Here is a 22668-nt window from a genome sequence, read left to right on the forward strand (position 1 = left end):
ATCTTATTTGCTTCAATAAAACCTGATGGCCTGCGTCCATCATCCACTCATCTACTTGTGGGCAGATGCTTCTCGAGGGTTAATCCACGCTGGGCTGGACGCGGATGGAGACCTGCTCCGAGGCGCCTCCTTCAGGACCTTTAAGGATGTGCACCGTATCGTATTCATTTCATAGAGCTGCCATCACAAAATGACTGGGGGGCTCAAACCATGGAAACGTATCATGTCACACTTCTGAGGGCTAGAAGTCGGCGATCACGGTGTCGCAGGGCCACACTCCCTCTGAAGGCTCCAGGGAAGCATCTGTTCCGAGCCTCCCTCCTCGTTCCTGGTCACTTTCACACAGCATCCTCTCTATGTGGGTGTCCCAAAAGTCCCCTTCCTGTAAGGACCCCAGCCCTCGTGGACTAGGGGCCCACCGTACTCCAGGATGACCTCATCTTACCTCACTACCTGTGATACGATTTCCAAATAAGGTCTCCTTCTGAGTTCCTGGAGGGGTGGGCCTTCAACATGTGAACTTGGGGGAGATACAACCCAACCCATGACACACCCAGAGGCCCTCGACGGTGACTCACAAAGTGGGACTCCTACTCACTTTCGTTATCATTGACTCTGCCCAGCTCTTCCCCCAAACTCAGTCCCCCGAAAATAAGTCCTCTTCTTAACAAACACCTGCCATTTGCTTTCTCTTCCATCAGAGTCAAGTCTGTGCTGAGAAGGAGTCAAACTAAAGGTATTAAAAAGCGTGGAATTCCATCCAGCTCAAAATCCTGCTGCTGATTTAGATGGTCCTCGGCAGGTAGGGCCTCTGAGGAAGCCACAGGGCCAGGCTGGCGTCTGAAAGAAACAGGGATGGATAGAGGGCCGGGCCATCCTCTCTCGCCAAAGCTGTCACCCACCCTGGGCCTCTGAGTTGCCTTCTGTCTCCTAAGCCCCTGGCTGCTCTGAGGGTAAAATCCAGCTAGTCCCACAGGCCCGGGGGCTGCCATGAGGACAGCTGTCCATTGAGAAGCTGGCATGGCTGTGGCCTTGGGTGACTGGTTGGCCTGGGACTCCGGCTACCCGACTTGTCAGCTGTGTGACAATGAGAAGCCCACGCACTGCAAGGAAGAGTAGCCTCCACTCGCTGCAACTAGAGGAAGCCCAAGCGCAGCAACAAAGACCCGACACAGCCCAAAATTAAATAATAAATAATAAATTAAAAAAGAATAATAAGCCCCTTTCATTCCACTTTACATTGAATCTGTTAAAAAAAAAAAGAAAGCAGCACCTCAGAGGGGAAGCAGTGCCTGAGTCAGCACAGTGACTCAGGCGCTGCTTCCCCTGTGAGGAATGGGGACCATCATTTAAGGGGGATTCGGTGAGAGACAGCGTGTGAGACACCGGCCCAGAGCAGGTGCTCGTAGAAAGCCAGCCGTGACTGCTTGGGGCACCTTCTCCCACCACAGGAGCACTGACTTTCACTAGGCGGGGAGGTTTGCTCAGGAGAATTCTGAGATTAATTCTTTTGAACCCGCAATCCCCGTTTCCGGACCTGCCTGCTCTGTAAATACAATTTGGTGTCAAGGTGACTCTAGGGGTCTGGGACCCTCATGAAGCACAGGGCATCAGAGTGACTGCTCTCCTTCCTGGTCCTCGGCCGGTTTCCAGATTGTCACCTTGGGGAATGGAGACACAACCCCTGGGAACGTGTCTTAGAACTGCCTGATCCTGGCAACTCACCCCTCTGGCTCCCTGGGGCTTCACTGGGGACCGGAGCCCACACGTGCCTTCCCAGAGTGTGAGGGGCTGCCTGCCTGTCCCCTGGACACCTGGGCAAGCTCAGGGCCTCACCCGCAGTACAGAGAAGAAGGGGGCATTCAGCCAGCCCCGCTGGAACCCGGAGATTTGCCAGCCCCAAACGCAGGGCTGCTGAGCTCGGAGCCCATAAGCCGATCCTCTCCACACACAAAAGTGGTTTCACAGTCAAAAACGACTGTGGTAGTTTTTATGGAAAATAGGAAAGAAAAGAAAAAGACTCATTCAACTACGTGCTTATATTTGCATAAAGTCTGGATGGATATGTAAGACACTAAGAATAGGGTGATGGGTGGGGGAGGTCAGTGGGAGCCAGATGGGAGACCGTGGGAGCAACGTGCTTTCCACTGGACAGCTTTTTATAGTTTTATTTCTGAACCTTCTTCGAACAAATTAAAGCTGGAAATCTTATTGCCTATTCACCACGTTTGCAGATTAAAAGAGACAATCCATATGGTCATCTCAAGAGATGCTGAGATGCACCAGCTAAACAGCGCCCCCGGTGCACCCCTTTCCAGGTGCCGCCCTCAGGGTGCCCGTGGCCAGAGGGTGTGCCCCATCACTCACCAACCTCAGAGCACCTGCGAGACTCCCTGTGGCCAGGGACGAGCTGCCCCAGAAGGGATTACAAAAGAGTTGTCTTCTCTTGGAAATAATGTACTTGAATGATCCTAAAAGGCTTTCATCTGGATGTGTTCTTGGAAAATAGAATCCTTTCTCGAGTGACCATTCCTGTTCCATCCAAGTGTCCCCCAGTGATGGACTCAGCTGGTGAACACAGAGCAAGTAATGCCCACTTTGGACCAGCAGACAGAGCCTGGGAGACTCACTTTCTGCCGGGGAAGCTCGTGGTTTGCAGTCACCTCTTGTGCTGCTGGGTGGCAGTCTGTGCTCATTCTGCGTCTCACCTCTCCCTCCGCAGATCTTAACCCTGAGCTGGCACTTCTGGGGACTTCAAAGGGACCATTCACAGACAGCCACCCGTCTGTCGGGCTGGGCTCAGTGGCTCCAGCTTGAAAGGCAAATCTGAAGCGAATCAAATGCAGCCAACCCACAAACTCCGAGGATGTGACTATGTAAAACAACTAAAACAGCAATCATTTGACAACTGAGCAGTCAAATGTTCTGAAAGTTTAAGGTAACTTACTGCTAGTATCTAATTAACAGCTGCCCAAGAGTTAGCCAGCCTTGCCAAAAGCTCCCCATGCTTGAGGATCAGGGAAAGAAAGAACAGAACGGGAGAGAAGGAGGATGGCTATCCATCCGAAGTCTGGCTGAGTGTCTAAATTATTACTGCCTGCACCACCAGTCTATGGGATCACATCACACATCTGATTGTATATTCCTCGTCCTTTCATCCACATGACTGAAACCTGTGCAGCAAGGTAAGCTGTTTGCATTCGGTGAGGTGCCCCGGATTGTTAAATGCTGGCAACCTTGAAGACAATCACTAGTGGAGCGCCACAGGTCTCTGCTCCTGGTCTACACTGATTCAAAAGATCTTCCAGTAAAGATATGAAAGGGATACCTCTCCAACTGGCAGATGATGTGAAGCTTTACATTTTAATTAGAGAACATATGGGCCAAATCTAGAAGATCAAACTAAGGAGAATGTAAAATTTTACTTCTGTTTAAAAAAATCAAAAATAAGTCAGCACCTCAAATGCAAAATGCGAGAGATGTGGCTTTAAATATGTCCCCAGGGGCCTCCCTGGTGGCGCAGTGGTTGAGAGTCCGCCTGCCGATGCAGGGGATACGGGTTCGTGCCCCGGTCTGGGAGGATCCCATATGCCGCGGAGCGGCTGGGCCCGTGAGCCATGGCCGCTGGGCCTGCGCGTCCGGAGCCTGTGCTCCGCAACGGGAGACGCCACAACAGTGAGAGGCCCGCATACCGCAAAAAGAAAAAAAATTAAAAATTAAATAAAATAAATAAATATGTCCCCACACAGAGGCAGGGATGGCAGCTGCTTGCGGGTCCAACAGATGGGCGTGTTGGCCCCAAACCTCAGCCTAGTATCCCTTACAAGGGAGAGTATGGTGCTCCTGTGAAGAGGGACATCAGAGAACTGCAGTCCGTGCCAAGGAGGGCAGCACGGGGTCACAGTTGCTGCATCTTTCAGGAACCACAGGATGAAGGAAGAGCTTGAATACAAGTGCTGATGTCCATGCATTTGGAAGGGCTCTGGCGTGGAAGAAGCTGGGGCTCATGTTATAATTCAACAGTTTGGGAGACAGAATAATTGCTCGATGAATGCTAATGAGTGTGTTGAATTATGACTAGAATTATGATCATGGCTATGATGGGGTGGCTTCAGGGGCAGAGCTACGTCCAAAATGTGCAAATACCAGAAAAGACGCTTTGGATTAAGCTGTGTCTGGAAGGAGAGAAGGGGTTTAAGTATAGATCAGATGACACCTTGTGCCATAATGCAGCGGTCCCCAACCTTTTTGGCACCAGGGACCGGTTTCGTGGAAGACAATTTTTCCAGGGACGGAGTCGGGGGGCAGGGATGGTTCAGGCAGTAATGCGAGCGATGGGGAGCAGCGGGCAGTGGCAAATGAAGCTTCGCTCGCTCGCCCAGGCGCTCACCTCCTGCTGTGAGGCCCGGTTCCTAACACGCCGTGGACCAGTACTGGTCCGTGGCCTGGGGGTTGGGGACCCCTGCCTCATGGGGCTCACACAGAGGGACTGTGAGGGTGGTGGGAGCGCCCTTCAAACCCGGGGAACTCCCAGTGGCAAATGAAGCTTGTCTTGGTGATGATGATGACTCCACGTTGGGCTGTTGAGCACCTGCCATTGTGGGTCCCCTTGCCCATGCTGTACGAGGACCAGAGAGGCTCAGTGACTGGCTCCTGGCCACAGAGCTGGTGAGGGGGAGCCAGGGCTCCACGCTAGCTGCCAGATCTGCACAGGAAAAGCAGGCAACACACACACACACACACACACACACACACCCCTACTCCTCTCAGATCTCCACTCAAATGTCTTCTCATCAGAGGGACCACCAAAGACCACCCCTTATGTGGGAGACACCCTCGCCCAGCACTGCTGTGCCCCCTCCTCTGGCAGCCCTCCTCACAATCACATCTGTTCATCCCCTGTCTCCACAGGTCCTAAGAAACATTTGCTGAATAATGAGTGCATAAAAGGATGTTGACATGTACACACTACTGTATTTAAAATGTTGGGCTGGCCCAGAAGTTCATTCGGGTCTTTCTGTAACGTCTTATGGAAAACCCGAACGAACTTTTTGGCCAACCCCACAGATAACCAACAAGGACCTACTGTAGAGCACAGGGAACTCTGCTCAATATTCTGTAATGACCTAAATGGGAAAAGAATTTGAAAAAGAATAGATACATGTATATGTATAACTGAATCACTGTGCTGTAGACCTGAAACTAACACAACATTGTTAATCAACTATACTCCAGTATAAAATAAAAATTTTAAAAAAAGGAAAGAATGGACTATTGAATCTCTTTCCCCCAGTGGTCTACAGCTCCACAGCTCATGTTACCCCTGAGCCTGGAAAAAAAAGAAGCCTGTGGAATTCCTCGGATGCTGAAGTTGGAGTGGATGGACCACTGCTGGGGTGGAGATCTGGGGCCCAAAGAAAGGTCACGAGTACATGGCATATGAATCATCTATGCCTTGATTTAAAAAAAAAAAAAAAAAAGGGGGGGAAATAAAACAGGTAAATGGGGGGCTTCCCTGGTGGCGCAGTGGTTGAGAGTCCGCCTGCCGATGCAGGGGACACGGGTTCGTGCCCCGGTCCGGGAAGATCCCACATGCCGCCGAGCGGCTGGGCCCGTGAGCCATGGCCGCTGAGTCTGCGTGTCCGGAGCCTGTGCTCCAGAACAGGAGAGGCCCGCGTACCGCAAAAAACAAACAAACAAACAAACCACAAATGGCCAAAAGGCATCAATTCCAAGCTCACACTATAAAACACTTACTATGTGTGGCACTTTTCTAAGAAAGTTTCCTGAAGGAACTCCTTGCATCCTCGAAACAATCCTCTGTGCTCATTGCTCCTGCTCCCATTTCACAGATTAGGAAACTGAGGTCAGGAGGCACAGATGACTTGCCCGGCAGTGAGCAGCACAGTAAACGGAGGTCCAGCTCCAGCAGCTGCTCCATCACAGGGCCCCACAGCCTCCCCACCGACAGACGGTCCACGAACCAGAGCAAACAGCACCGGGCCTGGGGGAGCCGCAAGGAGCGAAATGGAATTTGGGGGCATGCCTCAGGGGAGGGATGGCAGTGCGTCTCAGCCCACGATCCCATACGTGCGCAAGGACATCCTCTGTGCCCGAGAGAACGTGTGCCGTGCTGAGAGCTGCAAGGCCGGAGGCCGAGGTTTGCCATCTTCCCCCCGGGGCAGATCATCTCCCCCCTGCTTGCGTGTTTCTTGTCCATGGTGGCTGAACACAGTTTAATGCTTCTCTCCTGAAAAGTCAGAAGAGTCAAAAGACACACTTGGGGGATGTGTAGGAGGCCAGTGACAGGAACCACGCCTGTGCTTAGTCCCTGGAATGGCTTCACACAAACAAAACTAAGGATGCCTATCCCCAAACAGGAAAGTTCACCATCAAATAGGCACAGACGGTCAGGCTGTGTGCTCCTCACTTGAGGCCCCCGCACCTCGAAAAAGCCATCAACCCCATTGGCAGAAATGCTCCAGGGGTCAGGCACCCAGCCCCGGCTTCCTCCTGGACAGGCCCCTTAGCTGGGGCCCTCGAGGCCCTGAGAGTCACTTGGGGGTTTATCCCCCAGAGATAGGGACATTGAGGCTCACGGCCACTGGTGGCAGAGGCCCTGGACCCCCATCTGCCTGGCCCACAGCTCCTGGCTGAAGGGTTCTCCACCTGGGAGGGACACCCCTCCTCCGGGGGACCTCAGCGCACGCGGTGCCCAATTCTGAACTTTCACCCCAGTGCCACATCCTTCCTCAGGGTGACATCCCGATCTCAAAGCTGCCCAGATTAGGAAAACAAGCTCTAGATCTGTGCCGTCCAGTAGGGTAACCACTAGCCACATGTGGCTATGTGCCCTTACATTTAAATTAATTGAAATGAAGTAAACATTTAAATTCAGGACCCAGTCACACTAGCCACATGTGGCTGCAGTCACTAATTGGACGGCTTGCTCTGGAGGTTTGGGAAGCCACAGAGGACACCATGTGACTCCCATGGGTCCCCCGAGCGTCTTCTGTTTCTTCCCCTCTGTTATCACGCTCTTTCTGCCCCCCTGGTCAAGACGGAGGCCCAGGTTAGAAGAGGTCCAGCAGCGGGCCGCGGGCAGCGGGCAGCACAGGCATGCAGAAGGCGCTCCCACCGGACACAGCCGAGGGCAGCTACGGAGGCTGGGAGCTCACGCCAAGACCCCAGGAGCGGTGGCGCACCTCCAGGCAGGGCTCTGTGGTCGGGCGACAGAGCCCCGGGTCATGCGGGTCCCCATTAGGCTGGAGCAGGACCCTGAGTAGCTCTGGGGCCTCACCTTGACTGCTGCAAGTCTTCAGCGTTGAAGCAGCAGTGCTGGCGGCCGCCTCAGTGGACTCCCCCCACCTCCAGCCCCGGTTTTCTGGAACCGGGTAACCCCAGGATTGTTTAATGATACCAGGACAAACAGGGATCCCCAATCATAAAAGAATCTGAATTCCCCAACAGGCAGGTTGAGGGGGTAAAGTAGGGTAAGCTTGGAACAGATTTAATGTAATTTAGAGATTTGGAGAATAAAGGAGTGTTCCAGTTTTGATGCCCTAGTATTGGAGGCTGAAACCCTTACCCCCTGAACAAACCCATTGAATAAGTGGAGCAATTAACAGGGAGAAAGAGGAATGGGGAAGTAAAAATGGACACAGGGTAGATGACTCTGCTCTGAGAATCCTTATCTGAAAACCCACATCGTCATTTCCAAAGCTGACTTGAGGCTCACCAGCTATGCACAATAGGCCAGACCCACCTGCCATCCTCAGAGGCACTGCCAGCGTCACCCATAGTCCAAAGGACCACCCACAGTCTAGAGGGCCACCCATAGTCCAGGGGATCACCCACAGTCCTGAGGATCACCCACAGTCCAGGGGACCACCCACAGTCCAGAAGCCATCCCCCCCCCCCACTGGGACCAGCCTCCATTCTCCATGACGAGGCCCTCCCAGGGCCTTCCTCTGCACTGGGCACACAGGGGACAAGGCCTTGGGCCCGTAATACTCTCAAAATAAAATGTTTTAGTTTATTTTCACATCAGAAGAAAAACCTGAGTATAATGAAATTGAATATATAATAATAAATCCAGTCTGGATGACATGCATCTTTGTACCAAGACAGTCATGATACTTTTTTTCATCAGGAAGGGCCCACGAAGGCAAAAGCACCTGAGGGCCATGGAAGTCACTCTGCAGCCCTGAGCCTTTGCCTGTTATACCAGAGATATGAAATGCAGCTGCACACAGAAGCGACCCTGACAACGCTATGGACACTCCTAGTTGACCCACAGATTGAATTTCTCCACCAGTGATTTCTCCCACCTCTCTCTGCATCATGCAGGTAAACCCACTCCAAAAAGAGTCACATCTCCAGGTAAAGCTCCTGGCCTCCCAAACCTGCTCCATCTGCTGGCTCTGCCAGCCTTAGCACTGGCTTCCTTCCTCCAAATTGTCATATGGTTTCAAGGAGGCTGCTGGATTTCCAGCCATCACCTCTGCATTCCACACAGGAGGAAGGAGGGACCTGAGGGGAAAAGGTTAAGCCTCTTAGATGTCAAGGTCCTTTAAGGAGCTTTCCTAAAATCCCCAGCTACCCCGCTGCAGACTATGTCTTCCACTGGCCACCCCATCTATACAGGAGCTGGAGGAAGAAGGCGCTGGGACAGTGCAGAGCAAGCAAAGCACAGGAGGGGCCTTAGGTCCAAGGTGGGGTAACAGCAAACACTCGTCCTCCCCCAAATCCTTCCTGTCCTCATGCATCCTCCTGGCCCTGATTGTGTCACTAGATAAAACAGGCAGTTGTGTGGAGTGGAGAATGTGACCGTTTCCCCGTCTCTGGCCTTTGATCAGATTGAGTGATGTGAATAAAATGCAGCCCCTTGAAGCCCAACCTCTCCTACTTCAGCCATTCTGCTCTTCGCTGGAACCCTGCCCAGCCTTTGAAGCCAGGTCTGGGCAGTTTCCTGGCTGCACCCTCAGGACTGGAAGGGCGTGGTCCTGACTCAGGACGCCGAGGAGCTGGCTGTGAGGAAAGGGGTGAGTCATGAGCCCAGACATAGCTGAGATTCCTGGTGTGTCCCCTAGTGGGGAGGTGGGGGGGTGGGGAAGAATGCTCAGCTTGGACCCATTCTATAATGCGTCTTCCCCAGGCAGGAGGTGCTGTCAGAGGTGAGGGCTCCCCACTTCATTGGGCCAGTCTCCTGGGGCACCTATGGCGGCCTGACCTTATTGGACTTATTTATGACTATTTCACCAGAAAGATATAAATAGGAGAGACCTGTCTGCGGGTTCACATCTCTGGGTCCAAGAACCAGACGGTTGGGTTCAAAGCCAAGCTCCTCTACCTACTAACAGTGTGACCTTACTCATCTCCTTGAACCCTCCTGTGCCCCAAGTTCCTCATCTGGGTGATGGGGACGATACTTGGTAGAATCTGCACACAGTTATGGGAGGACTCAGTGAGGTCCTATGTACAAAGCATCCAGAACCGTGCCTGCTACCAAGGAAACACTCCATAAACAAAGCAGTGCTCGAATTATCATTATTTTATTGGATAAATGAGAAATATTTGCTAAATGCATGAATGAAAAGAAATCCTACTTAGATATAACAAAAAAAATCAAACAAGTGATTTCTGTCCCTTTGAGTGTCTCCTCCAGTTGTTCAAAGCCCTTGAAGCCACAGTCTCTTTGTACCCCCCTCCTGATACTTCCAGTGAGAGCAAGGTGGTTATTCCATGTCTGCTTTTTGCCCCTCTCATATCCTTTCTCCTCTGCGTCCTGTGCTGTCAACAACCCCTGTTGTCAGGGGCAGCAATGTGCCCAGTTATAAAACAACATTTCCTAGGATCCTCTACAGATAGGGGGCCAATGAAAGACTTAGGCAGAAAGGGTTAGTTGGGGATTCTAGGAAGGCTCTTTAAAGGAGCCTGACATCTAGGGTTCTTAGCCTTTTGCCCCCACCTCCTTCCTTCCTCCTGTGTGGAATGCAGAGGTGATGGCTGGAGCTCTAGCAGCCTTCATAAAACCATAAGACAATTTTGAGGAAGGAAGCCAATGCTGAGGATGGCAGAGAAGAGAGATGAATGAACTGACTGCCCTTTGACCTTCACCCTGGACAGACAGCTTGCTTTGTCTTTTTCTACCCGAGAGAAAGTAAATCTAACACTTGTTGGAGGCACTGTTATTTTGTAATTTCCCTTTATACCCCTTTATATCTAGCTGAACTGAGAGAAACCCATGCATCCCTCTCACACTCTATAAATGATTTGTCCAGTGAGAAGAGCTAAAATGATACATTTCTGCCATCATTAAAAATTCCAATGTTTTAAGTATGATACATTTTTGAAAGGACAGGGTGGCTAGAGGGCTAAAAGTCCCTGTAGCAGAAGTCTTTACTTGCAGGATAATCAATCCTGAAAGCAAAAGGTAAGGAAGAAAACTGTAATGGATAAGACTGGCCATCACTGTTAGCTTTTCCAATTATTACAATTATTACAAGATGCAATAAAACCAGTTTTTTTTGTTGTTGTTGTTTTATTTTTTAATCAGAGTAATCCTCTGAGAACAGCCAAGCATCCCACCCACCCCTCCTTCCTGTGGCCTCGACTTCCTTCTGATCTGTTGTTGGCTTCTCCCTGCCTGAGCTCTGTGGTCTAACCAGAACTCTCCTGAGTCTGGTAGGAGCCCAAACCCTGCCCCGCAGCACTGTCCCACCCATGGCGCTGGGCAGAGGGTCCTCTGGATTATAGCACAAGTGGTAGCTGCAGGGAAAAACTCCCCACAAAGCGGTGCCATTTAAGACTGACATGCACACTGGAGCCAGTGCCCAGGATGCAAAGCCTAAACTCAGACAGGAGATGGACAATGCACTTGGTGCCTTACTTTGACGGGGCCATTCTGGAGAGGGCAGACGGAGCAAAAGGACACACTTCCCTTGGACCCCTGCAGAATGAGTGTAAAGATCTGGCTTTTGAGGCACTGCATGATCTTGAATACCTCCAGAATCAACAAGGAAAGGTCCTGTTATGTTCCCCCAGGTTCTAGTTTTAAGTGTATCTTACTTAATATTTTCGATATGAGTCAGCTCCATATACTATGATGATTTTCAAATAACCAGAAGTTGACTGTAGCTGGCTTTAAGACAGGAAGCATGAGTACAGAATCCAGCTGCTTCCACCCCGGGGGCAGGTCTGAATTCATTGGTCCTGTATTTTCTGGCTTGTGACCTCAGTCTGCTGGATGATGCACAGAACCCTCCTGGGCCCCTGCTTTTCCTGACTCTCCTCTCCTGATGGGGGTAAGGGGCTCTCCCATCACCAATGCACTCCTTGAAGCAACTGCTCTGCCTGACACACCCGCCTGGGAATCCTGGACCTCCAGTGAGTTGAGTAACGGGCCATCCTTTCTACCTTCCAGGGTGGGTATGTGTGTATGTTGGGAGGAGGGGGTTAAAGGTAATATACAGAAAGTTACTACCGTATGGTTGGAGCTGAATGAAATGGGAGCTGTTCTCACTGTGATGATGTGACGGATAAGTATGATGACGATGATGGTCATGATGATGGTCGTGACATCTAGAACCCCAGGTATTCCTGGAGAGAACCAAGAAGCACTTCCCATTCACCTAATCAATAAATATCCTGCAAATACAGAACGTGCCATGTAATTCATGACACAGACAGGATCTTTCTTCCGGGGCATGAGAGCCAATTCCTTCTGGATTCACAGGGTTCAGGGCCCAGGGAGAGGTGGAAAGGTGTGTGGGTATATTTCTAAATCACTGAATGTGTACTGAATGGCTGTTGAGTCTCCTTGTAACTTGTGTGTCAATTATCACTGATCTTTACAAGGACCCTGGAGGGTGGTGCTATTATATTTCACAATGTTGAAGGTAGGACACCAAGAAGTTAAGAAACTTGCCCAAACTGCCAAACAGTGGGAGACACACAGACACACACACACAGACACACAGACACACACACACACACACACACACACACCTATCGGGTACCATGGAAACCTCGTGGCAGGAGGTAATGAGAGCCCAGGTCGGGGTGTTGACTAGGTGTGGGGAGTGGGGGGCCAGGCCAGCAAGCCATAGCCAGTCCCCAGGCTGAGGATGCCACGACCACAGGGCACCGGGCAACTTCCAAATGTCATCAAACTCTCAGCATTTGTTTGTTTGCTTGTTTGCTTTTGATGTAGATGTCCTTTTAAAACGTCTGCTCAGTTTCTATCATAGAATGTTTCCCTCTTTACTCCCTGCCTGCATCCATACTTAGAATCAGCATCTTTGGGTAGTTAGAAAAACATGACCAAGCAGCAAATCACGTTAATAAATGCTCTCTTTTCAGACCTAGCCATGGCCTTATTTCTGACCTTTTTAAATGACTCTTTCTCCTGATTACAGAAATGATAACAGCAGTTCATCACAGGCTTATGTCTCATGGGTAAGAGACCAGTGGACCTCTAGCATCCATACAACTGCCTGACTTCTACATGACAGAATCAATGTCTACGATACAATCAGCCACTTCAAAGCCACTTCCCAACAGTGCTTATCCGGGAGGATTTAAAGGCAGTGATAAACACAAGTTTGATACCTGATGTGGTCTCTGAAACGAGGACAGGAGAAAGTGCAGGCAGACATGGAACACAGAGGCATGTCCTAAGGCATTTCTCCTTTTACGGGCTCTTCTCTCCGTGAAGATGGCATTTCTCTGAGCGCTTACGAAGATTACTCACCAAGAAAGAGACACTGGGCAGGTCTCCCACCTTGGAAACCCCTGGTCTCTGCCTGGCTGAGGCCCCAAGTTGACACTGGTATGGCTGTGGCTCAGCCTTGGAACACCGCTGATCCCACTGGAATCACAGGATCTTGCTTGAAAAAGTCAAGGCACTGACTCGGGGAGCCCAGATACCTTTAGGGTCCAGGTAAGAAGAGAAGCTAGCAGAGCTAACATTGAGGGGGTCCCTTCTGAGTCCAGACCCTCTTCTACGCACTTGGCAGACGCTGGTTCTCTGAGTCCTCCCAGGCGTCCCCTGAAACGGGTGGTGTCACGCACGGTCTGGAAGCCCAAGGCTATCAGAGCCTTGCGACATGAGGGTTCATCAGGGCCTGTGACCCAAAGAATATGGGATCCCCTACAACAGTCTTTGGAACACAAGAAACCAATCCCGGGCAGGTCAGCAGGACTTAATTGGGGGGGATGGATTCAAACAGGCCTGTGTTGGGCCCTTGAGCTGCTAGCCTGCAACCCAATCATTAATTTTTTTTTTAATTTTCTTAATAGTTTTCTCATTTTATAGATAAGAAGGATAAAACTGGAGGGAGGTTTTCTTCCTCGGAATCCCGCTCTCGGATTTTAAGCTGACAATCTTCCCACGCCACGTGTCACCTGCAGAACTTGGGCTTTGAAGCTCACATGGTGACCGCCTCTCCCACCGGGTCCCTCAGCCAGGACAGCTTCAGCCCTGGGCCACCCCAGCCTTTCATAAACTCTGGATTTTTAATTGAACCAACCGTATACTCAACCAATCCGGTCGTGGCATAACCTAAAAACCATCAATGTCAGCGAAAGGAGATGGTCCGACACAGGGACCCCTCCAGCCACACATAGCAGAGCTGGGACCGAAGCTGGAGGCGTCACCAAAACAGGGGAGGCATCCAAAGTTGGTTTTAACGAAGACCAAACAGCCGGAATCCTCCTAGAGGGGGCCCGCCAGCCACCACACAGTGCTGGGGGCAAATCGAATGTTCTCTCAGCTGCTCCAAGTTTAGAAATCAGGTGCTGACTCATTATTAACCCAGGAAGCCCACACACTCAAATGACTGTACTGAAAAAGCTCTGTCATACCCTGCTTACTGATGTGCAGATTTTTAAGCAAATTTGAAAAATGTTTACCATAAGGTATTTATGACATTTTAACCGTTTCATTTACAGTAACCAGACGACATTTGAAAAAAAAAAAAGTTTCCTGTATTTTACTTGACAGTAAAGCTAAGCTTTATCAGAATGTTAACAGCTTGAGAAACACATACCGAGGTCAAGTCAGGTCTCAAAACCACTCAATTCCCCCTTCCTCACCCCCTGCCCCCCAGTCCGCGGCATCATTTTCTTTCTGATTTTACTATTGTTTGTGACTTTTCAGTGTTAAGGAAAGGCAAAAGACACCAAATAAGCTCCTGGAATCTTTCTCATGCTCTTAGAGAGAAAAGCCAAAAGTCTGCCTCTTTATTGTGTATTTCTTGCACTAAAAGTGGGAAGCTCAGACCACGCGGCCAGAAATTGCTCAGAAGCTGTCTTTCCTCCACCTCTGAGAAGCGGAAGCCAGCCCGGCCTCAGCACCGCTGGGTTAGTCACCCACCTCCACCTCTGAACTTCCCTTCGGCTCCACAGAGGAGTCTCAAACAGCTTTTAAACCAGCCAAGCATCACTGTCTCCTCGGTAATATAGGATGAGCATTCTCACAATGAACCGCTAAGAAACTCCAAGCAATCAGGTTCCCGGACAGTAGCTACAGGGACAGGGCAGAGAGCCACCTTTCTAAAGTCAAAGATCTTCAATGTCTCAACGAAACACAGTATCCACTCCAAGACCCCTCAGCTTTCCTAGAGCTGAGACACTGAGGCAAACTGCAGAAATGAACATGAAAGTGACAGAAACCTACTCACCAGGGAGAAGCTGAGGGCTCCACCTTCCCAGGACCAGGCTGTGAAGATGTGAAAGCAGATGCTGACTCAGGCACAGCCCGCCTGGAATGTCAGTTTGAAACTTAAAAAGCAACGACCATACAGTCAGTTATTTCCCTCCATTCCCAATGATGTCCACACGATTGAGACTCAAAAAAAAAAAGGCGCACACCTCAATCTTCATTCTCATTGGAACGAGATGACTCATGCTGACTCACAGCCACCACTTCCTCTCCCGACATTCTCTTCATACTTGTGAGCTGGGCTGGTCCCGTTCCCAGGGTCTTTGCAGCCCTTCCTGGAAGAACAGCCTTCCTGACCCCAGCAAGCAGACCCAGCCACTGCCCTACATGTAGCCCTGGGAGCCTACACTAGGGAAATGCTTTATTTAGGAGATCTGGGAACAGCTGAAATAGAAAATGCAAGAACTTCCTATGCATTTGAACCTGCAATAGACACTGAAATTTTGTAACGGATTGCAAAACTCCTGCACTAAACTGCTCTTTTCAGGGCATTTCAGGGGGAGAGAGGAATGAGGTATTATCTTCTTCTTGCAGGAGGTTAGTTTGCCCTAGTCATGCTTATTTCAGTGTATGTTTTCTCCTGCACCTCTTCCTCTGATAGAGTAATAAATCACGGGCTCTAAAATCATGATCTCTTCAAAGCTATTTATTAAGAGTTTGTATGCCCTGTTTTTAAGATCAAGTGATGTACCAAATCTCTTCAATCCATCTTTCAGGCTTCAAGACTATGCCAGATTTGAATATTCAAGTCCCAAGGAATGAAATGAAAGTAGAACCCTGGCAATTTTAAAAACCGTTGATGAATGTTTCCATGCAAGAACTGAGACTAGCCTCTGCCTCCCAGTTTTCTTTGGAATGATCCCGGGGGTGGGGCAGCCTTCCACAGCTTCCCACAGTTTTAAATTATGAGAGGCAACGGAAGAGCAGAATCTGTGTGATGTTGAGCAGCCAGGAAGCGTGGCTGTGGCCGCATCAGGCCCACCCTGGTTTCTGGAGGGTGACCCATGAAAGACCAGGGGTGAACACGGGTGCCCTTCACCCTTTCTAACTCAGTACCTGTCACTGTGCAGGCCACACTCTGATACCCCTAAAGCACAGAAAGCCAATGAGGAAATGCTGTTCTGGAAGTGGGCAGAAGACCCAGGCAAGCGGCATCTGTGTGCACCCGGGAGGGGTCAGGAAACCCACTCTCCATTTACAGCTGGATTCATTTTAGGGAAATAATACTTGTTCATTACTCTAGATCTCAGTTCTTTCAACAGGGCAATCGGGGCATTTTCTATCAGACAATACCAAGTGCTTTGAGGTCCCTGTGGACGTTGCAGTATATTAGTCAACTGGCCAAATATTCGTGTTTCTGGCAGTGTTTTGGTTTTTGATTTTTTTCCAGGAGCGTGGAAAGCCTGTTGGTTTTCTGGAATTTCAGAACGGCTATGTTGTGCAATTCGTTGCAGTGTGTTTTCTTTTGGGGGAGAGTGGGAATGGGGGTGGGTGCAGTGGGCTCGTGAGCAGCCTGTCCTAAAGGGACACATCTTAGGACGTGAGGGTCTAGCAGCCCCACGAGAAGCAGGCATTGATGCCAGGAGGCTGTGAGGGCTATTGAAGCAGGGATTATGAATTGTTATTTTTGTGCTATATGTAGAAAGCCAGCCTCTACTTATGAAGACGTGTATTAGGTCAACTCATTAATCCCTGGGGGGAGCTGAAAAATTATTAATTGAAAAAAAAAACCACCAGGAAGGAATTAAAGAAATTTGAAATAGTTGGGAAAGGTAGGCTCCAAGGGACAGCCACTCCCTCCTGCCGGAAAGGCCCTACCAGAGGCGTCATTGCTTTACCAGTGGTTTCTTCCTCAGCCACGCTGTTTCAGTGACGCTTCCGGAGTCCTCCAGGGCAAGGCCTCCTCTTATAGCAGGAGCCTTGAGCCACCACTGTGGAAAGACAGTGGAACTGTGTTCTCCATGTAGTGTTGCATCGGATAATCCCAGGGATAATGTGTCAATTCCTGATTGCCCCTCCTTCCAAAGCTCTTCTCATCCGGGCCAGGAAGTGGGAAAGGGCACCAGTGTGAGAAGGGGCTGCCATCAATACATTCATAAATAAATTATTTATTAAGGCAAATCAGCACCACCTCCCATGATTGTTAATACGGAATGTTCTAGAGAGGATTCACTTCTGCGTAGTTCACCAGAAAGGAACCAATGATGACATTTTAAATGTGGCTACATGGAAACACGTTTTAAACATCGGCATGCTTTTTCCCCAATGAGAATAGCACTGGAAGAATTTAGGTTTCCATGACTTAGGGAAATAAACAAGTTTCACTCCTGAAGACAGCGAACGGTCTGGAGACGGTGCATAACAGCATTGGCACAGGATTCTTACAAATACTGATGGCTCACATTTAAGAGTATTTAGTATGTGCCAGTCGGTCTCCTAAACACACACAGGTATTAAGACCTTTGATCCTTCAAATAGCCCTATGAGGAAGGTAGCGACATCATCCCCACTTCTAGCAAAGACTCCGAGGCACAGAGAAGGCCAGGAGCCTGCCCAGGGTTGCAGAGCCCAGATGTGAACCCAGGCGGTTTGGTGTCAGAGGCCACATTCCTAACCACCAGGCCACAGGGATTCCCAGGAAGGACTTTTTAAGAAACCTTTGCACATACATCCCCTTACCGCATGACGTGTTCTCCCAAATTCTGCAGCTATGTGTAAGGTAGACGTACTTCCTATTCATTAGAGAAGTGAATAAACACCCTAGCCTTGAAGTGCCCTACCCCTTAAGATGGTAACAATTCTCATTAATGGAAAGGGTCAACTAGAATTATCCACTGACACTTCCCAAAGAGTCCCATGAAGCTGCACATGCCAAGACAGTGCTCACCCCACATGAGACACGAGGGTGGCAGGGAATATCCTCAGTGGTCCTCCTTTCACTTGACTAACAAATCTCATCACCATCACTCCTTTGAGGGAGAAGATCCATCCCTCATTTCAACTCGAGCCCCTCCCCCTCTCTCCACCTCACTTCTTCTCCAGGATTTTGCTCCTAATCACACACAGGCCCTCTCCCTCCATCATCCTTAACCTTTTCCTGTCTACGGGCCTAAACACAGGCCCAAGTCTCCTCCATCTGCAAAACGCCCTCCCTGGCCTTTGACCCTGTGAAGCAGACCCCAGGGATGCCCCCACGTTCATTCCCTCCCTCCCTGTTGGCAGCAGCCTTGACGTTTGGTTGGAATTGACTCCAACCCCTACACCCAAGGGAGAAATTTGATTGGATGAAGCAAAACAAGAGAATCCCACTGTGACTGATTCTGGGATGGGCTCCCGGGCCCATGTCAATTAGGGCATCACTACTTTTAGCCATGGTGATGGGCTCAAGGGTATGGCCATTGCCTCAGGGATGACAGAGAAGAATGCACAGAACTAAAGAGTCTCATTCTTGCTTTTAAGTTTCAAAAGTCGAGGACAGGGTATTATGAAGAGAGAAGAAAAGACTTGTAGGAGTGGGTGAAGCCAGGCAACAATACACGGCTGTGCATGTTGTACACGGCACAACCCCACGGGGTAAGTTCCCCTATAAGTAGCAAGGCTGGTCACAGTCCCAGGTGATACATCTCCAAGACCTCTCTATGATCCCACAGGCTGGGCAATGAAGAGAGCTGGGGGAAAGGAACAGAGAAAAGAGTGTGAACGCTGCCCCCAACCCCAATGGCTTGGGACAGAGAAGCTGTGCCACTCACCCCAGAGCAGCTCAGGGACTCTTAGAACAAAGGGACGTGATGGACATTGGAATGATGGGAGGTTAGAGTTTAATTGGCAGTGTTTTTTCCATCCTGGTGGAACTGAACTCAGTGGTGCTTTTAAAATTGAGGGCATCTTCAATTAGATGGAATCTAGTCTGTAAAGCCAGGGGGCTGGAGGAGTTCCCAGAAGAACGAGGGTAGAAAAAGGAAGCAAGAACTGAGCCCGGGGCCCCGCATCTTTCAGGGGTCGGGGGTGACGAGGAGTCAGCAGGAAAGGAATGGAGGCAGCGTCGGGAGGAGCGGACAAGGTAAGAGGAAGACAAGTGGAGAAAGGGCTTTAAGAGGAGAGAATGATCCCCTGTAAATCACTGCTGAGAGGTCACGTGAGGTGGGGACGGAGAGCATCAGTGAATTCGGCAAGAGGAGGTATCGTTGGGGAGGATGGGGTGAAGGTCTGGGTGGAGTTGGAGAAAGGGTGAGAGAGTCAGAAGACAGTGAGGAGAGACACCGCTTTCGAGAAATGGAGCTAAAACTGGAGGGGAAATGGGTCAAGAGAAATTTCCTTTTCCCTAAGATGAGAGAAATAATAGCTCGTCTGTAAACTCACTGAAAGAAATGATTTACCAGAAAGGAAAAAAATTGATGCTACAGGAGAGAACCGGAGGGAAAAAGAATTTGGTCAAGTAGGAGGAAGGACCAGACCTACTGCACATGGGGAAGGCTTAGCCTCCACGAGGGGGACCTCACGGGCAGCACAGGATACTGACCAGTGGGGAGGGCCAATGCAGACCTGATTTACATGCTCTTGTGTGTTTCATCATTTGTAATAAAAGAAAAATGACATCAATTTTTAAAATGCAGTGGTAAGTAGTACACAATTATAGTCTTTCTATGAAAAACCCTAAAACAGTACAGCTGAGACTAATGTCCCCTTTGATGTGGAGGTGGCACTTTTCACTATGTTAGTGGGATGCATTAGAGGGACAGAAGAGGTAGGATTTGGGATGTGGAGGAGAAGCATAAGAAAGGAAAGACAGTTCCTAGAGAGAATTGCCAGCGGTGACCCAGGTTGGATGGAGGATCAAGCCCAGTTCCCCAAAGGGAAGGCTGCTGGGAAAATATCAGTGAGATATAGAGTACGCCCTGCTGTGGGCCTGGACATCACAGACAGACTCCAAGGGGATACTCTGCAAAGAGCTGGGGAAGGCTGGGCACAGAGCTTCCTGGGCTCTGCTGGGAAACGACTGAGGATGCAAAAGTACTAGTCTACTCCAAAATAGCCCCAGCCCACTCACATGCACACACTTGGCCTTGAGATCCACCCAAGTTATGTGTATCAATATTTACTCCTTTTTCTTTCTAAGGCTATTCCATTGCATGGATATACCATTGGCTGTTTATCCATTCACCTGTTGAAGGATTGAACTGGTGTTGACAAAGAAAGCTGCTGGGAACATTTGTGTACAGGTTTTTGCATGGACACGAGTTTTTATTTCTCTGTTGTAAATTCCCAGCAGTGGGATTGCTGATTCATATGGTAACAGATATATAGATACAGATATAGATATCTTTATCTTTATAAGATGTATATAGATATAGCTATATCTTTCTAAGAAACTGCCAAATTGTCTTCCAGAGTGGCTGTACCAGCTATTCTGCATCTCCACCAATGTGTGTATGAAGGACCAGTTGCTCCGTATCCTTACCAGCACTGCTATTGTCAGTATTTTTTATTTTAGCTCTTCTGGTGGGTGAGCATGGTCTCTCCTCATAGCTTTATTTTATATTTCCCTAATGACTAATGAGGTTGAACATCTTTTCATGTGCATATTGTCATCTGTGAATCTTTTTTGGTGAACTGTCTGTTCAAATCATCCACTTGCTTTTTTTTTTTTTTTTTTACGGTACGCGGGCCTCTCACTGTTGGGGCCTCTCCCATTGCGGAGCACAGGCTCCGGACGTGCAGGCTCAGCGGCCATGGCTCACAGGCCCAGCCACTCCGCGGCATGTGGGATCTTCCCGGACCAGGCCACGAGCCCATGTCCCCTGCATCGGCAGGTGGACTCTCAACCACTGTGCCACCAGGGAAGCCCCCACATGCTTTTTAATTGGATTATTTGTGTTCTTACTGTTGACTTTAGAGCTGCCTTTATACATTCTGGATGCAACTTTTTAAATCGGATATGTGATTTGCAAATATTTTCTCCAGACTGTGGCTTGTGTTTTTCATCCTCTTTCACAGTATCTTTTTCAGAGCAGAAATCTTTATTTTGATGAAGTCCAATAGATTGATTTCTTTCTTTATGGATTGTGCTTTTGGGCTCTTGTCTGAGAAATCTTTGCCTAACCTTAGGTCTAGGTAATGAAAAATTTTCTCCTGTTTTATTCTAAATGTTTTAGAGTACTGTATTTTATAGTTAGATCTATGATCAATTTTAAGTTAATTTTTTACAAAGTGTGAGGTTTAGATTAAGGTTCTTTTTTGTTTGTTTGAGTTTGGTTTTTGCCTGTGGACGTCTAATTGTTCCAACGCCATTAGTTGAAAGGAGGATTCTTCCTTCGATAATTTTTTTTTGGAGATCAGTTGGCCATATTTGTGTGTACCTGTATGGGACTTCCTGCTCTGTTTCATTGATCTATGTATTCATCCCTTCCCCAATATCACACAGTCTGAATATCACACAGTCTGAATGATGTCTTAAATCCAGGTAATGTGATTCCTCCAACTTTATTTTTCTTTCTCAAAATTGTTTTAGCTATTGCTGTTTCTTTCTAGACAAATTTTAGAGTCAGCTCTTCTGTATCTATAAAAAAATCCTGATGGGATTTTGAAAAGAAATGCACCTCATCGATTGGGGAGAATTCACAACTTTACTACGTTGAGTCTTCCGATCTGGGATCACAGCATGTCTCTCCATTGGTTTAGGTCTTCCGGATAGTCTTTATAGCTTGGTGTCTCCCATGTATGAGGTAAAAGTTCTCTTCACTCCAGAGTATGGGTTTAGTCATTCTCCAAAAGTCCTCTTATCATCTTCAGAAAGTCCCAAATTTAACAACTATAGATTATTAAAAGGATATTGAATATAGTTCCCTGTACTATACAGTAGGTCCTTAGATCAGTTGTTCTTAATTTGGGGTGCACAGAGATGCCTTTGAGGGTCTGACAAAAGCTACAGATGGCTCTGCTAAAGAGCCATAGAAGGAAGTATACACACACAAAGTTTTGTACACAAAGACCATGGGTTCTAATTCTGGATGCCTTAGGGGTCCAGGCATGTTGGGGTTGGAATCCCTGGACCAGATGATCCCAAAGGTCCACTCCAGTTCTGAACTTTACTGTTTACTTGGACTCATAGCCTGGTGTGAGGCGATATCTGACACATTAGGCAGTAACCTAATTCTTTAGGTGCAAAAATAATCCAGAATCTCGGGCTTCCCTGGTGGTGCAGTGGTTGAGAATCCACCTGCCGATGCAGGGGATGTGGGTTCATGACCCGGTCCGGGAAGATCCCACATGCCGCAGAGCGGCTGGGCCCGTGAGCCATGGCCTCTGAGCCTGCGTGTCCGGAGCCTGTGCTCCACGACGGGAGAGGCCACAGCAGTGAGAGGCCCACGTACGGCAAAAAAAAAAAAAAAAAAAAAAAAAGAAAGAAAGAAAGAAACCAGAATCTCAAGTTTACATCTTTTCCTCATGTGAATTAAAATATGAAGGAACCTCAGAACTGAGGATGTTTTGGTTGATGGCAAGGGCCAGCAACCTTGCAAACTCCAGCTCTCCAGGAAACAGTGGCCCAAGTGCAGAGCAGAGGGCTGTTCCTAAGTGCCAGCTAGGAGCTCTGGCCATGGGGAGCTGCAGGTCTGACCCTGGTCTATACCACAGGGAGCACGGGCACACAGGGCCTTTCCAAGAAGGCAAAGTTGTCAAAAGCAGCTGTCCTCCTCAGAATGGCACAGACACTCATCTCTTGGAAACACCAACTCAAATAAATCACATTCCGTTCTCTCTGATTCATTCACTTGGAACAAGACGGGCCTCTGCCAGCACCTCTGCGGAGAGCGGAGCCAGGAGCCGTGTTTTACAACGGCTCAAGGTCAGCCCTGGCTCCTCATCTTTTATCCCCCCAAAAGCACCATAATAGACTTAAACGGACAACATTCTTGCTGTTAAGTGATCCCCGTCACTGTCACGTG

The 22668-nt window shown here is 49.1% G+C and overlaps 2 long non-coding RNA genes across 3 annotated transcripts in view; one reads left to right on the forward strand and one right to left on the reverse strand.

The window, feature by feature from the left end:
* LOC132501989 (uncharacterized) overlaps positions 1 to 14856 on the reverse strand; it is a 56756-nt gene extending 41900 nt beyond the window's left edge. The window contains exon 1 of the long non-coding RNA XR_009534371.1: positions 14685 to 14856. This is a non-coding gene — a long non-coding RNA (uncharacterized LOC132501989). The remainder of the gene's footprint in view (positions 1 to 14684) is intronic.
* LOC132501990 (uncharacterized) lies at positions 11154 to 17057 on the forward strand. Of its 2 annotated transcripts, none has more exons than XR_009534373.1 (2): positions 11154 to 11426; positions 12420 to 17057. It is a non-coding gene; the product is annotated as an uncharacterized LOC132501990 (long non-coding RNA). The 2 variants fall into 2 exon arrangements; XR_009534372.1 differs by having other exon boundaries at positions 11154 to 11388.
* The last annotated feature ends 5611 nt before the right edge of the window (positions 17058 to 22668 follow it).

This window comes from Mesoplodon densirostris, chromosome 14, assembly GCF_025265405.1.
Source record: "Mesoplodon densirostris isolate mMesDen1 chromosome 14, mMesDen1 primary haplotype, whole genome shotgun sequence".
Taxonomy (NCBI): Eukaryota; Metazoa; Chordata; class Mammalia; order Artiodactyla; family Ziphiidae; genus Mesoplodon; species Mesoplodon densirostris.